The sequence below is a fragment of the Amblyraja radiata genome, chromosome 6 (genome assembly GCF_010909765.2).
Source record: "Amblyraja radiata isolate CabotCenter1 chromosome 6, sAmbRad1.1.pri, whole genome shotgun sequence".
Lineage (NCBI taxonomy): Eukaryota > Metazoa > Chordata > Chondrichthyes > Rajiformes > Rajidae > Amblyraja > Amblyraja radiata.
In genome coordinates, this window is record NC_045961.1 from 31106577 (window position 1) to 31124431 (window position 17855).

The following is a 17855-nucleotide window of genomic DNA, read 5'->3' on the forward strand; positions in this document are numbered from 1 at the left end:
CCAACTCTAGACTTGCCTCTACCTTCCACAAAGTCCCAGGATTATGCTGGAGGTTAGGAAAGAAATATACTAGCCGTTTTTATATAAATCCTATGCTGCAAAATCTCTTTGCCCAACTAATATTGGCGGATGCGAGATACACAGCATATCTGAATGGATAAAAGATAAGGAGAGGAGCGAGGCAGGCACACAAGGCCTGTTATAAACCATCTAGACATGAAGACGTTGTAGGATGCAAGAAAAATAATTGGATATGAACATAGCACCAGAGGAATACCAGAGGATATGAACACCACCTTACATTTCTTGTGGCGTTGGCACAGGTTTGCATAGCCTCAATTCTCACATTGTCCTTATTTGTTAACTTCTTGTATGGCCACTTCATCTCATCCATCTTAAGCTCCTTTCAGCTGTCAACCTATTCTGCAAGTGATGTCAATCTCGGAGCTCACTCCCATCATAGCGCCAGTTCACGAAAAACTATTCCTTTCATTAGCAGTTGAGAAGCTGTGCAATGATTTGCAGCAATGCCTGGATTCAGTGGCCTGACACCTTTAAGTGGAGGCATGACATCGTTCAGTGTTGATTTCAGCAGGTCCTCTCCACTTGAGAAGTTTTTTCCATTTAACCTGTGGCAATGCAAACTGCAGTTCAAACCCACATGCAATTAGGCACCACGCAGTCATGGAAATCCCACACTGATGTCTCTGGGACACTGGGGCAGCTGCTCAGCTTGTTTTCATGGCCTTAGGCTTTCCTTGGTCTAGACGTTTAATACAAGCAATGTATGTTATATTACAAGGGATAAGTGACCAATTCCCATTTATTTTCATTAAATTATTTTATGGGAATGGTTTAAAAAAGTCCACAACATACTTTTGGAAAATTAAAAGTTCAAAATCTAAATGATTGGACACAATCCTGATGGACTGATGTCCTACCATTACACAAGCACAAATGACACTGAGCCAGAACTTTACTGTGAAATGAAATTGAGAATAATTGCAAGAAAACAACCCTAGGTTAGCTTGAACTTAAGCCGATGTTGACTTTCACCACCGATACGTCCAACCATCCGACCTGATGGATGTTGAATTTCATCCAAAGTTTTTGCTGGCCACTGAGTTCCCAACTATTCACTGTGTCAAAGAAAGACCTATACTTCCCCGATTGAAAAAGGAAGATTTGGACTAGAACAATTTAAGGGAACTGACCATCTCAAGCATGAGATATATCTCTGGAGGGAATGGATGGCTGACATTTTGGGTCAGGACCATTCTTCAGACTGTTGGACTAAGCGGAAGAAAACTGGAAAAGGGAGGTGGTGGGGGCGGGAGGAAAACCAGGTGTGATAGGTGATTGGCAGATAGGTGGAATCAGTGACAAAGACGAGAACTGACAAGGAGACTAAAGGGTGCAAGATAAGGAAAAGAAGAATAGTGGTGAAATGGTGAAACCCAAGGGAGGGTAATAGTGGTACAGGGTGGAAGGGAAAGCAGGAAGATAAAGGGGATAAAGCGGTGTTGGGGATTAGAGGGGTGGGAGTTGATCGTACGGAAGAGGGAAATGAAGCGAGTGACTGAGGTGGTGAGAGACGCCAATGATGAATCACCATTGGTACCACTGTAGTGGGTTTGGGGAAAATTCTCCCCAGTGATGTTGAGTAACACGTTCAACGCCAATGAGTCAAAAGCATCTCACAGGAAATTTGGGATGGGCATTAAATGCTGGGCTTGCCAGCAACCAAATCATTGTATCACTAGATAAACCAAAACTAATTTAAAGTTAATTTGTATTCCCAGTTGCCCTTACAGTATGCTTAAGTAGTTAAAAGCAAACCAGAGATACATAAACCCCTTAACCTGGCCCTCAACCTGCCAAGGAGATTAATTATTATACTTTATATATCTTTTATACAAGATTTTTTTTTAATGATTTAAGAACTAAGGTTAAGCAATCTAATTTCTCTCTTTTCTGACTTGTTTTACCCAAACCACAAAAACTGTACTCAAAGCCAGCAGTCTACTTGGCCAGACTCCAGGGTGCTTCTTTGTCAGTTCAGGTTATTTGAATAACAGAGAATTCTGCCACATGTTTCCAAACAAAAATCCAAGTTTAAATCTGTCTTAATTAAAGTTGCCAAATATCATTGGTGGGTAAAATAATCATAACATGGATTTGTGGTTGAAACCTTTAAACAGAAAGCATCATAAACTAGTTTACACCAGAAAAAAAAGAATCCTGAGAAGTGGTGTCAGTATTTTGACAGGTAATTGGATATTGAATCAAGCAGGCCTTCAAATATTCTGGAGAAAATGGTTTGAAGAGCTTAGACTGCAGTCAAGTTCAAAGGGGAATATGTTCAAATTCCACAGCATAGAGCACAATACCAAGATGTTAAGGTCAGCAACACACTTGCCACTAGGGTTGCCAATTTTCTCACTCCCAAATAAGGGACAAAAGGTCAATATAAGGGACAAATTCCCAACGTCAATTCATTGACCGACTCGGCTATGACTCGGTGAATGATGAATTGGTCCGGATGCTGGACTGCACACAAAGCCCAGCAGATGGGCCAGCTGAGGAGTTTTGGCCCGCGTGACATTGCACGCAAAGTCCGGCACCCCATCCAACTCATGGACCGTTGTTCGGCCATGAGTAGGAGTTGGCGGTAAGCGAAGGCCTGAAGGTTGGACAGCTGGCCGGGCGAAGCGCTGCTGCTGCACTCCATGGGTTGCACTACGTTGGGACGGGTGTGGCGGGGCCGGACACGGTGCTCCGACCCGACAGTCCCCTCGACCCGAGTAGTAGCAGTCAAATATGGGACAAGAGCGGTCTCGTATGGGTCAAACCAATTTAGCCCAATATACGGGATGTCCCGGCTAATACGGGACAGTTGGCAACCCTACTTGTCACTGACCTAAATGAATCCTGTCCAATCTAACCATTGCAGCAACATGGATTTGCTCTTTCATGATGTCACCTGCAACCAGATAACTACCATCTGTGGCATCCAGCAACAGTGACATCATCAAACAGACACAACAGGCAACATCCTGATGAGGAGCAAGCCGGGAGTTAAAAACCTCTGGCTTCCATAACTCTTCAATACATCTTTTAGATGAAAATAAGCCAAAATAACAAAAAGATTTAATGCAAAAAATATATTCGTATTTTAAAATCCTTGGGCTTTAAATTGTAGAAATATAAAATCAGATTTCTGTTGGACAATGGAGGAGTGCACCACTAATTATGGAACTATGAAAGCAGATTCGAATGCAGATTTTAATTTTAATACATAGGAATGTTATAAAGCCAATACTATATTGACTGCCTAGAAGACTGCAAAAGGCCACCTGGGGAGGAGTAGCGAAACTCTTGGAAAAGTTTTTTGATTTCTGCATTTAACAGTACATGTCTGCACTCCATTATGAGGTCTGATAGCCTGAACTGTTATGCACCTCATTCTAAGCCAGGTTATAGAACTGTGGCCTTTATCACATTTGATCTTACTGAACATCCCTCAACCATAATTGCAGTTGACAGGTTTCCACAATGTCAAATTACCCTCAAGTTCAATGTGAATCAACTGCAAGTCACAAATGTTAGCTATAAAGACAGTAAAAATGTAGTGCACGTTGATGGAACTGTCGCGGCACTGCTGAAACCAGTGTGATTCTCACTCAGATGGAAAGATATGATTTTGTACGGCAAGGGCTTCAAGTTATTTGGATCACAATAAGAGTTGAAGTCTATTTCAGGAGTCATCCGATAGAGTGATGAAACAGGCACAAGGAAGGGAATGGTCTATTCCTGTTCGATTTTTGGTTTATGGAGCTTCTTATGTCATCTTTCCAATCTGGATTGAAGAACTAAATTACTTAACAAGTGCAAATGACAGCCTGATTGCTATTTTCCTCTTCATTATTACATACTGTATGCATCAAAAAAGTAATGGAACATGATAAAACAGCCTGGAGAAGTCCATTGTTTGGATTTTCTAGAGATCTGTGCATTGAGAATTGCTCATTGATGAAAATTTTAACTCAAGCGAACTATGCCAAGATTTTCTAAGAAAACTCCCCCAAAAATTAATTGCTTTGCTGTTAACCTCATGAATCCTGCACAACATTGATCATGACTGTCTCCCAGTGTTGCGTCAACTGGAATGAAAAATCCCTGACCTTATGCTAATTTTCTCGCCTAGGTGGCATGTTAATAGTCTGAAATTTCAGAAAAGGGTTTCTGCAAAATACTGGCACTTCTGCACAGAACTTCCTATGCCGACTATCCCAGATGCTGTATCTTATTGTACCCCTTGACCCTATGTAACCTATGGGTGGTAGGAGGCAGAGGGCAATAGTGAAGAATGTTTTTTCAGACTTTAGGCCTGGGAACAGTGGTGTGCAGGAAGGAATTGCAGATTCTGGTTTAAACGGAAGATAGATGCAAAAAGCTGGAGTAACTCAGCGAGTCAGACAGCATCTCTGGAGTAAAGGAATAGGTCACATTTTGTGTCGAGACCCTTCTTCAGACTGCCACAGGGAATAGTGATGCAACGTCAATGGTTTGTCATATCTAGTCATTTGGATGCAAATCTAGGTGGCATGATTAATAAGTTTGCAGGTGATACCAAAATTAATGGTATTGTAGACAGTGAAGAAGGTTGTCTCAAAAGTCAAGTGTATTTAATTGTCATGTGTATCGACAAACAAATTCTTACTTGCAGCAGCATAACAGGCCTATAAACACACATAAGATATAATAAACAATAATTCCATAAATTAATAACAACAAAACGTGCAAAAAAGCCCCATGTCCTTAGTGCAACCAAAGGCCATTCATAATTCATTGAGGTTAGTGTTGTGTCCTGTTCAAGAGCCTAATAGTTGTTGAGAAGCTATTCTTGAACCCGGTAGTCATGGTTTACAATCTCCTATACCTTCTCAATAGCAGGAGTGAAAGAAGAGCATGGCTAATATGGTATGGGTCTTCAATGATGCTGGCTGTCTTTTTGCAGCAGCGCCTCCTATAGATCCCATCAACAGTACCCATGATGGACTGACAGTGCCCGCCCCTTTTTGGAATCTCCTGCATTCCTGGGCATTGGAGTTGCCGAACCAGGCCCTGATGCAACCAGTCAATATGCTCTCTTTGTACAAATGGTGGGTCATTGGCGAATTTAAAGCTGGCATTGGAACTGTGTCGATTTCCACAGTCAAGATTACAGTGAGTATAGTAGGGCACTGAGCACACAGCCCTGAGGTGATGCTGTGCTGGTATTTAGAGGAGGACATGTGGCCAATTCATACTGGCTGAGGCATGCTGATGAGGGAAATTAAGCATCCAGTTACATAGGATCTAGGGGTACAATGAGATATAGATCATCTGGGAAACTGGGCATAGGAATGAAAGTGGTCATAGATGGAAGATGGAATTTAATAAAGACAAATCCAAAGGGACGCATTTTGAGCAGTTTTGCAGGGCAGACCCAGTGGATTGCAGAGCCCTAGGCAGTTTTGAACAGCGAGACCTCGGGTACAAGTACATAGTTCCCTGAAAATGGGAACACAAGTAGACAGCATGATATGGAATGCATTTAGCATGCTTAACCTCATCAGCCGAGCACTGAATATTGATTAAAGATTTGAGACAGTTGTATAAAGCATTGGTTATACCTTACTTAAGTGTATTGTGACGTAATTGATTTAGAAGGGGTGCAGAAGTGATTCATAATGATGTTGCCTGGATTGGTGCACGTGATATCAGGAGAGACTAGGTCAGTTTCTAATGGAGCCAAAGATGCGAATAGGTGATGATAGACACATAAATGGAGTAAATAGCCAGAGTCCATTTCCCATGGTATAAGTGACAGTAATAAGCCAAACCAAATCCAGGTTTTTTTGTTCTGGTAATTTCAGATATGCATTTATCCAGACTGTCTTTTACTAATTACCTTTTTTTAAATCAGGTACCGCAGACCTTGGTCTATCTCATGAAAGATTATTGACATGTTATTCGAATCTATCAAGTTATTAGGAATTAAGGGGATAAGAACATAACTGAATCTGTAATTTTTCAGAATTATATTTTATAAATATTTTTGCTCATAAAATTCTTAATACATGATAACCCCAAGGTGATTCAATACACATTTCTGTATAAAGATCAAGAGTGACAACACAGGATATGAGTAAAAAGCAATAACAGCTTCAAACAAGGTTTAATGCAAAAAACATAACTTTGTTGAAATAGTAGCCACTGACTTACTGGCGAGACAGATTATTGGTTGGAAAATGAAGCAGACAGCTGGATTTGCACTAGAAAAGAGTGTTCTACATTTTTCCAAGTGCTCTCCTATTAAGCTATACTAATTATAAGAATGAGAACACATTGTAAAACAGGGAACAATCTACTTCCATTTTATTTATATTTTATTAATGCTTTTCGATGGAGATATGAATGGCGGATATTGCATTTAATATTGGTTTACTCATATTCACTACAGTTATTCAATGCAGTACATTTTTTTTGTTGATGTTATTTTCTTGGTTTGTTTATTCCATGTACAGTACATTCAGAAAGTATTCAGACCCCTTCACTTCGTCCACATTTTGTTTTGCCGCACGCGGCAACCTCGCCAGCAATTTGTCGGTCATTACGACATTTTTTAATTTATTTTTAATATGTCTAAATATATGTGTTAATGTCTTTAGGTATGTTTTTTTTAATGTGGGGGTGGTGGGGGGGGGGGGGAGGGGGAAACCATTTCCAGTCACTAACCCCGGCGGAATGCGACTTTTCTCCGAGTCACATTTTCGCATCCCTCGCAGCCTAACAACTTGGATTGGTGCGGCCTTTCCCGAAGACCGGCCCAGAGCTTCAGCAGCAGGTGCGGCGCGGACTTCCATCGTGGAGCCAGAAGAAAGGCTCCGACCGCTGGCCAGCTGACTTTAACATCGTGAAGCCGAGGTCTGCAGAGCTTCTAGCCCGGGCGTGGAGCAGACTTACCATCCCGGTGCCAGGGATCCCTCGCCGGGATAACCAGAGAAGACCTCTGACCGCGGGCGGGTCTGCATGCAGCCTATGACATCAAGAAGCCGCGGTCCCCGATAAGAAAGTGGCCGATTCGGGAACTCCAAGCTGCAGAGTGTGTTCCATCCGTCCCAAAGTCGGAGCTTCGATCATCCCGACGAGAGGGCCTGTACAATCGGGCCATCTGTAGCGGCTACTGCGGAGGGTCAAGGCCCCAAACACGGGTGAACAAAGGAGGAAGACTGACTGAACTTTATTGCTTTCCATCACAGTGATCACATGGTGGATGTTTATGTTAAGTTCTAACGTTCTTTTTAATTGTGTTGTGTTCTTTTAATTGTATGGCTGCACGGTAACTCAAATATCACTGTATCTTAATTGGTGCATGTAACAATAAATGTGAATCTGAATCTGTTACAGCCTTATTTTAAAATTGATTAAATTCATTTTCTTTTTATCATCAATCTACACACCATAACCCCAGAATGAAGAAGCGAAAACAGGTGTTTAGACATTTTTGCAAAGTAATTTTAGAAGGCAGCTCTAATTTTAGAGGACTAGAACCCGATTGAACATTTCTGGAAGGACCTGAAAATAGTTGTGGATCGACGCTCCCACCTGGCAGAGCTTGAGAGGATCTGCAGAAAAGAATGGGAGAAATTACCCAAATACAGGAGTGCCAAGCTTGTAGTGTCATACCCAAGAAGACTTGAGGCTGTAATCGCTGCCAAAGGTGCCTCATCAAAGTACTGAGTAAAGGGTCTGAATGCTTATGTAAATGTGATATTTCAGTTATTTCCTTTTAATCACTTTGCAAAAATTTCTATACACCTGTTTTCACTTTTTTTATTCAAGGGGTATTGGGTGTAGATAGATGATAAAAAAAAGAATTTAATCCATTTTAGAATAAGGCTCTAACATAACAAAATGTGAAAAAAGTGAAGGGGTCTGAATACTTTCTGAATGTACTGTATATATCAACCGCCATTTATTTGAAAATGAGAAACCTGCATGACTTGTTTAGCATTTACTTTCAGAAGTGTAATAACATTCCCTTCCATTCCATCATTTTTTTCCCCCTTTGTAAGACATGTCAGATATTGATCAAGCAGCTCCTGATCAGACTTTAGACAGTATATTCTAATTGCATGTCAAAAAAAAAAACCTGCCATGAATGCATCACAGAGAACTGGGGAGTATACAGTGCAATTTAACATTTTCAAAACCATCATCAGCGTTATAGAAAATTCTGAGCCATGACTTTGGATTCACTAACGTAGAATTTTTATACATAATAAAAATCACCCAGTGCCACTGATGCTCCATTCCTTTGTCACAAAACCTTAGGAAATTGTGGGTTATTCACATTTTTGCACTCCTAAGATTACTTACAAAATATGAAGAATAATTCATATTGTAATTTTTATTTTCTTCTATTATTTTTAAATGTGAGAAGCTGGTATCATTTCAACTTTCCCATCATTTAATTTTAATTTTTACACCTCCATCTCTCATGCCATTTCAGTTTGCTTTCTCATTTATTTTTCAATTTATTCAAAAAGTAATCAGCTGGAGGCATTTTTTGTCCATTTTACCAAACTATCTACATCAAATATAGAAGCTGCCCTCTAAAACAGCTCAGGACATAAGAACCAGAAGCAGGATGGCGTAGGCCATATCATTCTACCATCCTCCTCTACAATTCAATAATATTTTGGTGTCTTCTTCCCATCTGATCATCTATTCTTCTCCCCCCCCCCCCCCCCCCCCCCCCCCTCCCCCACCAATTGACTCTGGTGTCCAAATATCTATTATCATGCAAATTTTACCCTCTGTGCCTGCCACAATAATGTTCCATCAGTTCACACAGTTGGGATGTTGAACCACAGAAGAACAACTTTCCAGTATTCCTGCAGGGCAGCTATCAGGGTGAGATCCTCTGTTGTCAGATTGTAGATTGCTGCACAGGACCCATGATCCCAGAATTAGTGACACTTGAGTGTGTTATGAAATTATGAGATCCAATAAAGTTCAACTCGTAGTTAGAGATGTTCCTCTCTGTTAGAAATGCAAATGGCAATGGCATAGGGCCCGACAAAAAAAATAGAGAATCCTAAATAATACACCCAATCCCATAACCTCGTGCACAGCATTAATGGACATGCAAAAATAAAATTGCATATAGCATATTTAAAATTATCTTTATTAACAGCAATAATTCCCTGGCTTTACAACCGTCTAGAGTAAGGAATGGTGGAGAGGTGTGAAATGGAAGCTTGAAGCTCTTTCTGAACGGATAACATTCATCATGAGAATAATATCAACTTCTGCTTATAATACATTGAATTACTGCTGGTTTAATATATTAAATGATGAGAAACAGGTGGAAAGATGTTCAACAAGTAAATGTTCAGCATTAAGCTATTGAAATAATTTTACAGATCAAGTCCTTTATATGCTAGTCTGTGCTTGAAAAATTCCAAGATATATCAGAGATCTTGAATAAAGCACTTCAGTTCCCTAGTATCCATTATAAATACAATTTACCTCAGGGTAAATTGATCCTGGGTATATTATTTATACACATAATGCAGTAATAACACATAGATCAGTGACTATAATGTTTTTAGATGTACTTTGATCAAGCCAACCAAAAATGCTAAAAATGCAATGCTTGCGCCTGATATTATAAACTGCAGAAATGGCAGATGACTTGCAGGATCGGTGATGTGGCACTAAAGTCTTCAAATGTGAAGAAAAATGAAATGTCTTCTAAACCACCTTCACATAATAATAAGCAATAAATGGTGCTCCAAGACCATTGAAAGGGATGTGGTGAAAGAAACGAATAATGGATCACATGCAACAATGTTCAGATTTAAGCAGAAATATTGCTCCATGGTTTTCAGTTATTATGCAGGCATCACCCGAGAACAAGGGATAGTAACTGAATTCAGGCAAAAAAAAAACCATCATGAAAATAGCCAAAAACAGCATTGAAAACTAGGATGGTCAATAGGCAAGAATCAGTAAGAATTATTTTTAGATCACTTGAGGGTAATGCTTGAACAGATTCTGGTGCATTATAAGAGTTCAGAGTTTAATGACTTTGTAAGATTTCATTTCTAAAGATGAAAAACCAGGACATATTATCAAATTGATTCTACATTGAAAGTGTCAAATGGAAGCACATGCAGTTCTAACTGGACTAAATGTATTATAAAAAAGCATCAAGTTGCTGTCTCTGATAGTATTTACCCAATGTGTTGCACTTTGGGAGGTTTGAATGTGTGAAAACGTTTACAGATAATGTCAAGACCCTTAACAGCATTGATGTGCAGAGGGATTTTGGAGTCTAAGTTCATAGCCCACTGAGGTGGTAGCACAAGTTGATACAGAATGTGTAAGGTATGCTTGCCTACATTGCTAGGGGGCATTGAATACAAGTCGGGAATGCATGCAGCTCTTTAGGACTTTGGTTAGGCCACATTTGGAGTATTATTACTTACAGTTCAGTTAGCCTCATCACAGGAGAGATGTGGATGCTTTGGAGAGTCTGCAGAGAGGGTTTACCAGAATGCTACCTAAATGTGAGGGTTTCAGCTACGGGGAGAGGTTGGATAGACTTTGACTGTTTTTTCTGGAAACTCCGAGGGGAGACGATAGAAATATACAACATTATGAGAGGCACAAATAGGGGAGACAGTCAGAACAATGTTCCCAGTATGGAAATGACCAACACTAGAGAGCATAACTATAAGGTGAGAGTGGGAAAAGTTTAATGGTGATGTGCAGGCTTAGTTTTATTTTACACAGTGAGTAGTGAGGGCCTGGAACACATTGCCAGGGGTGGTGGTGGACATAGATACCACAGTGGCATATTAGTACAGGGAATATTGGCAACACAATCAAGGAAAGCATAATCTGTTCCATTAGGTCTCTCCCTATCTTCCTATTTGAAACTTTAAGTACAGGGAATGGAGTGATATGGATCATGCACAGGCAGATGAGATCAGTTTAACCGCATCATGCTCAGCACAAACATTGTGAGCCGAAGGGCCCGTTCCAGTGCTGTACTGTTCTATGCTGTATGTTTTAATGTGGAGCTCTGCATGCCCCCGTAGTTCATTAGTACAAGGTTGTCTCTATAGACTGCAGTGAACCTATACGATGGAATATTTGAACAGCACTCAAAATTGAAAATTACAGACTGATTCAGTCACACACAAATTTAGTTTAGTTTTAGTTTATTTATTGTCACCTTTACCTAAGTACAGTGAAAAGCTTTTGTTGTATGCTGACCAGTCAGCGGAAAGACAAAACATGATTACAATGGAACCATTCACGGTGTACAGATATATGATAAAGGGAATAACATGAATAGCGTTTAGTGCAAAATAAAGCCAGTAGTCTGATCAAAGATAGTCCGAGGGTCTCCAATGAGGTAGATAGTAGTCAGGACTGCTCTCTAGTTGTGGTAGGTTCAGTTGCCTGATAACAGCTGGGAAGAACCTGTCCCTGAATCTGGAGGTGTGCGTTTTCACACTTCTATACCTTTTGCCCGATGGGAAGGGGAGAAGAAGGAGTGCCAAGGTTGTAACATCCTTGATTTTGCTGTTGGCCTTGCCAGGGAGGGTGGTTTGTGTGATGGTCTGAGCTACGACTGCAATTATCTGCAATTTCTTGCGGTTTTGGATGGAGCTGTTCCCAAACCATGATAAAATGCTTTCTACGGCACATCTGCAGAAGTTGGTGACATGCCGAACTTCCTAAGTCTGCGAAGGAAGTAGAGGCATGGGTGCTTTCTTGCTTCAATATGGGTGGTTTAGGAGAACTTGTCGGTGAAATTTACTCCTCAGAATTTGAAGTTTTCAACCATCCCTACTTCGGCGCCGTCAATGCAAACTGGGGTATGTGTACCGACCGCTACACTTCCTACACTATCTCCTTTGTCTTGCTGACATTGAGAGAAAGGTTGTTGTCTTGGCACCAGGTTCTCAATCTCCTTCCTCTACTCTGTCTCATCATTTATTTGATATCCAGCCCACAATGGCGGTGGCGTCTGCTAATTTGTAAATTAAAATGCCTGCAGAGTCATGGGTGTACAAGGAGGGGAAAAGAGGGCTGAGAACACATCTTTACTGAGCACCAGTGTTGAGGATTATTGTAGAAGATGATTTGTCCCGTATCCTCACTGATTGGTGTCTGTTGGTCAGGAAGTTGAGGATCCAGTTGCAGATACATGCTAACTCCAAGTTCAGCGAGTATGGATGATGAGCTTGGACGGTATAATGGTGTCAAAGGCAGAGCTGCAGTCTATGAATAGGAGTCTGACGCAAGTGTCTCTTTTATCCAGGTGGTTCAGGGATGAGTTTAGGGCAAAGGCATTGTCTGTGGACCTGTTGTGGCAGTAGGCGAACTGCACTGGGTCAAAGCTGCTTGGTAGACTGGATTTAATGTGTTCCTTGACAAGCCTCTCAAAACATTTCAAGATGCTGGAAGAGATCACCGTTAATGCACTGTACAACAACCCAAGGAAAGAAGGGGCTATTCGGGTCTTTGCCAAGTTACAGTGAAAGGTGTTGCCTTGTGAATACAGATTTTGTTTTCAAAATTGTGTACTTGAAGTTGAAAGTCATTAAAGAGACCACAATCACACAGAATTCAAAAAAATTAAAATGCCGAAGGTTCTGCCTACAGCGAAACCACTGACCAAGAAACTACAGAATAACATCGAACATCATTTGAGGCAACTTTGTGTGAATTGAATAAAGGTCTTACTTTAGTTTCCACACAAACTTTGTCCATATTGATATTTACAGATGATTTCTGCACTTCTGATAGGTTTTTTTTCAAAGGCAGAGAGAGTGTTGGAAACAAAATTTATCAAATAAATTACTGAATGTTGCTGCAATAATTATATTCTACCTACAAGTATAAAATAGTACCTATTCTAAATAGAGGCCAGCGACCCGTGGTCTAGTGAGGATTGATATAAAGATAGCGAAAAGAAAACTGCAAATGCCAGCATTCTCATATAAAATCAGAAAATAATGAAAATGCTTGGCAGCATACTTCGATAGATAGCAGCTCTGAAAAGAGGATCAGAGCTAACGTTTCAGTACAAGACTCCTCATGTGAAATGGAAAAGAACAAAAACAATCTTGATCTCAAGTCTCCATCACAGGAAATAGACTATCGACTGACATCTATCACAAACCCACTGACTCCCACAACTATCTTGACTAAACTTCTTCCCAACCTGCTTCCTGCAAAGACTCTATCCCCTACTCCCAATTCCTCCTCTATGCTGCATCTGCGCCCAAGAAGTGGTGTTCCATGCCAGGATATCCGAGATGCCCTCATTCTTTAGGGAACGGGGGTTCCCCTTTCCCATTATAGATGAGGCCCTCCCTCATGTCTCCTCGGTACCTCATAGCTCCCCCCTTGCACCGCCTCACCCTCATCGCAACAGAGACGGAGTCCCCCTAGTCCTTACCTTTCACCCAATTAGCTGTCGCATACAACACAATCTTCCGAAATTTCCGCCACCTCCAACGGGAACCCACCACTAGCCATATTTTCCCATCTCCATCAGTTTCCGCCTTCTGCAGAGACCGTTCCCTCCATAACTCCTTGGTTAACTCATCCATTCACTCCCAAACCATCCCCTCCTCAGGTACCTTCCCCTGCAACCACAGACGATGTAACACATGTCCCTATACCTCCTCCCTCGACTCTGCCCAGGGACCCCGACAGTCCTTTCAGGTTAAGTAGAGGTTCGCTTGCACCTCCTCCAACCTCATCTACTGTACCCGTTGTTCAAGATATGGACTTTTAAACATCGGCAAGACCAAACGCAGACTGACCGATCCAATCGCTGAACACCTTCGCTCAGCCCCACTGAACCTACCTGATCTCTCTGTTGCTAAACACTTTAATTCTCCTTCCCATTCCGACACAGACCTTTCTGTCCTTGGTCTCCTCCATTGTCAGTGAGGCTAAATGCAAATTGGAGGAACAGCATCTCATATTTCGCTTGGGCAGCTTACAGCCCAGTGGTATGATTATTGATTTCTCTCACTTCAGGTAGCCCCGGCATTCCCTCGCTCTCCATACCTCCCCCACCCGAGTGGCACCAGCTTCTTGATTTCACCCAACAAACAGCTAACAATGGCCTGTTTCCTTTATCATCGTTACTTTTTTGCGTATCTTTTATTCTTTGTTCTTTATCTCCCTACATCATCGTCTGTATCTCTCATTTCCCTTACCCCTAAGTTACACCAGCTTGTTGTGTCTATCTTTGGTTTAAACCAGCATCTGCAGTTCCTTCTTACGCAAAAATAATTTTGGTTTTGGTTGCAGAGAATACAAGGAAGGGATGGATAGAACAAAAGGTATAGGGCCGATCGACACAAAAAGCTGAAGTAACTCAACGAGACAAACAGCATCTCTGGAGCGAAGGAATGAGTGACGTTTCTGGTTGAGACCCTTCTTCAGACTGGTTGCCACTCTCTTTTCTCTGGTCTGCTCTTCCATCATCACCAATCACTCCTTGTTCTATGGCACAGGAGATGCAACAGGTATCCTTTCACCTCTTTGCTTTCCACTATATGAGCACCCAAACACATTTCTTTGGGATGCAGAGATTAATTTGTTTTGCACATGATTCCTAGTACACTAGGATGAGTGTACAATTATGTACTGATTGTACTTGAGGTCACATTGTACAATGAAGAAACCAAATGCAGATTGAATGATCATTTTGCAGAGTATTTGCATTGCTTCTGTGGTAATGAACTCGAGCTTCCCGATTCCTGCCAGAACTAAGAGAAACTTACGGTAGGGGGAAGAAGGGAACATGCTTAGACCAAAGGAAACCTCTCTGCCAGGGCGAGGCCTGACTTGCTATTGGGATAAGCTGTTGAAATTATCTGGTCGAGAGGTAAATAAGAGAGAACACAAAATAAAGGAATATGGCAGCTGCAGAAGACAGAGATATAGGAAATACCCAACAGTTCTCATGGAGAGAGGTCTAATCCAACAGTGTAGATGAAAGGCCTGATGTTAAAAATGACAGAACTGGCCAATGTTTATACAATCTGAGAAAGTAAGTTATGTAAAGCTGTCAAATTCAATATTTGGTCCATATATTGCCAGGATAGAAGACAAGGTGTTGTTCTTCAAGTTTACGCTGGCTTCATTGTAGCAGCAAATGAAGCCACAGGGAAATAAATTGGAGACGTACAGAGGATGAATGTGGCAGATGAGAGGTCACCATTGCAATTTCAAAGCATCTACAAAGCAATCACCCAATCTTTGAGGCAGCAAGTAAAACCGTTTTGCTCACAGCACCAACAACCCGAGTTAGTGTCTGACCTTTGGTACTGCGGACATGGAGTTTGCATGTTCTCAGTAGCTGAGTGTTTCCCCTTGAATGATCTGCTTTCCTCCCTCATCTCAAAAGCATGTGGGCTGTTAGGTTAATTAACCACTGGGAATTGTACTCAGAGTGTAGGTGCGCAGGAAAATGTGTTGGAGGGAGGCAGGTGAGGCAAATGTTGATGGAATGTTAAATGGGATTAAAGTGGATGAGTACTGGATATTGTCATGGACCAGGTGGGCTGGATATTGGTGTAGACCAGGTGGCTGTAGGTATTTCATGTCTGCTCTACTTCTCTACAACCCTGGTTAAATATATGATTGGAGCATGATAATAGGTGCTGATGGATCAAGCTTTTAAGCAAAAGTCACTGTTATTTTTTGAAGAGCATGAAACCAGGGCACAGACATTTAATTGTGTTTGCAGTCAAATATCTATGTGCAGTTTGTGATTGAATTTGTCAGGAAATACTTTTTATTTAATGAAGAGCCATGAAGTCTGCATGCCACTTCTGTGATGTTGATTTACCCACACTTGCCCATGGGAAGCACGAGCCATTCTGGAGGAAGTTGGCATTTAAACACCCGAGGCCTCTGTCTAATGGTTTGGGTTTATTATTGTCACGTGTACCAAGTTACAGTGAAAACCTTTGTATTGTGCACTATTTAATCATATCAGATAATATTATACACACATACAATCAAGCCAAATTTAAGCACAACAGATAGAGCAGAGGGGAAGATACCTTGGGGTCAAGTAATCCAATCCTACCGCAGATAGATGGTGTGCTCCGAAATACTGCAATACAAAACTTCTGCCCCTAACCCATCCCAAATACTCCTAAACCTCCTTTAGCTTGAAGCATTATCCCCACTTGATGCCAATTCCAATCCTGAAGATCCCCATTTCCACTCAACCCCAATTAACCTACATCCCCGAATCCTCTGTCCCCTACGAGCAATTTTCCATTTCAATTTTCCAATGACCTACTAAATAGCATGTGGAATAAAGGTCTCTGTATGGATTAAACTGAGAGCCTCTTGGGTAATAGAAAATACTGCTGCAGGCTCTTTTAAAAAAAATGTTTTCCTGTGTTGCTACACACCACAGCTTTGACTCTATTTTCCCGATGCTGATGAACCTCTGGGCCCACAAGTTAACCCATTTCCCATCATTCATGCATTCTTGTCAGCAACTTTCCAAAACATATCCTCAAACTTTATGTTCTTCTTTCAAAATGCATTTCCTCCTGTTTACCCTTATTATGGAAACTCTTTTTTTTTTTAAATAATTGTTTTCTTCCACTTAAATTTCCTGGGATAGTTAAAGAAAGATGAAAGAGAAACAAAAAGGAATGGGGGTTCAAGATTAATATACTAAATATATTAACACCTATTAACAGTTACCTCAAGTGTATAAATACTGTATACATTAACATCTAAAATTGTGAAAAAATGGAACGCAGGCCAAATTTTGTTTTCACCTTCAAATAGGCACTGATCTTGGAGCAAGACATGGAGAAATAGCTAACTTCACATTTGTCACCTCTGGTGCAGGCCTTGAACTGCCTGAGAAAGAGAGACAGCCTCCAAGTAAATTGGAAATATACTCAATCCCCAAGCTGACAAACCTTTAATATAAAGGTTCGTGGCGAAAAGTAAGCTTGATTGCTCCTTTGCCAATATTTATTCATTATTTTCAAAAAAGAGCGTTCTTTCAAATGAGAATGAACACATATTAGAAGCAGAGATATCAGCAAGTCCCAGCAGTAATAATTAATTCTAGAATGGTTCTCTCAAGTATTAAAAAAAAGCAGATCATCCAGTATTGGAGAAAGCCAGTGCATACCACCCTCCTGTATACAACAAACAGTGGATAATATTAACATTTAAAGCAGCTACATGGTATAGACCAGCAACACGTGCAACTGTTAGTTTACAGAAATTACCTGTCGACATTGGGCAACATTTCAAGCAAGACAACCTCATGTTCCACAAGTGCCCCTAAGCTATCAGGCCATGTATGATGTTAATTTCATTTTAAAAGGAAGTCTATGGATTTCATTGAAAGTTTAGTTTAAAATCAGACCTTGAAAAGCAAACCCTCTTAACAATAAAAACATCTGTTCCACTGTCAACTTACACAATCCAGTCAACTTAACATTCAAGACATTATTGTACATTCAGTCTCCAAAGTCCATAAATAACCCCGATATCAGAAGCAACAGTAACATTTCAGGACACTGAGATCATACATCAGAGTCAAGGTAAAGAAAGAAATGTGCTGCATTTCAAAGAGATACACTCGTCTTTGCAAAAAATATCATTACCCACACATCAAGGAGGATCACAGGATTTTTGCCCTACAGCATAATACTTTATTTAAAACTTCAAAATGTAACATGTTGGGAGTGTGCCTGTACTGAAACCACACACTT

At 40.9% G+C, this 17855-nt stretch overlaps 1 protein-coding gene across 10 annotated transcripts in view; it reads right to left on the bottom strand.

Annotated features, from left to right (window-relative positions):
- fat3 (FAT atypical cadherin 3) overlaps window positions 1-17855 on the bottom strand; it is a 657225-nt gene that overhangs the window by 485006 nt on the left and 154364 nt on the right. The gene's annotated exons all lie outside the window — the stretch shown is intronic.